We start from the raw sequence: 336 nt of genomic DNA, 5'->3' as shown, positions 1-336 counted from the left end.
GTGTGTGTGTGTGTGTGTGTGTGTGTGTGTGTGTGTGAGGCAGGGTTTCGTTGGAGACTTTGCTAACTGACAAGGGAATGAGTGTGACATTTCCTTACAGAGGAGCAATTTTCTCATTCAGTGACAACTCCCTCCCTCCCTGTTTTCCTTAGTTCATCTTCCATTCTTCCTCTCTGACTGTCAGTCAACAAGAAGCACCCCTTCCTCCACAGCTACCGCCCCTCCCATCCCTCGCCTCCATTTTCCTTTTTTTTTTTTTTTTTTTTTTAACCTTGAAAAACTGCTTTTCAGGAATTGTCATTTCTTGGTACTAGTGCATTGGGCCTCGTTCCAAAC

The sequence above is a fragment of the Seriola lalandi genome, unplaced genomic scaffold (assembly GCF_002814215.2).
Source record: "Seriola lalandi dorsalis isolate HSWRI2012SDOR001 ecotype SW California unplaced genomic scaffold, Sedor1 jcf7180002054748, whole genome shotgun sequence".
In the NCBI taxonomy this organism is placed as follows: Eukaryota; Metazoa; Chordata; class Actinopteri; order Carangiformes; family Carangidae; genus Seriola; species Seriola lalandi.
This window is presented reverse-complemented; position numbering follows the sequence as displayed.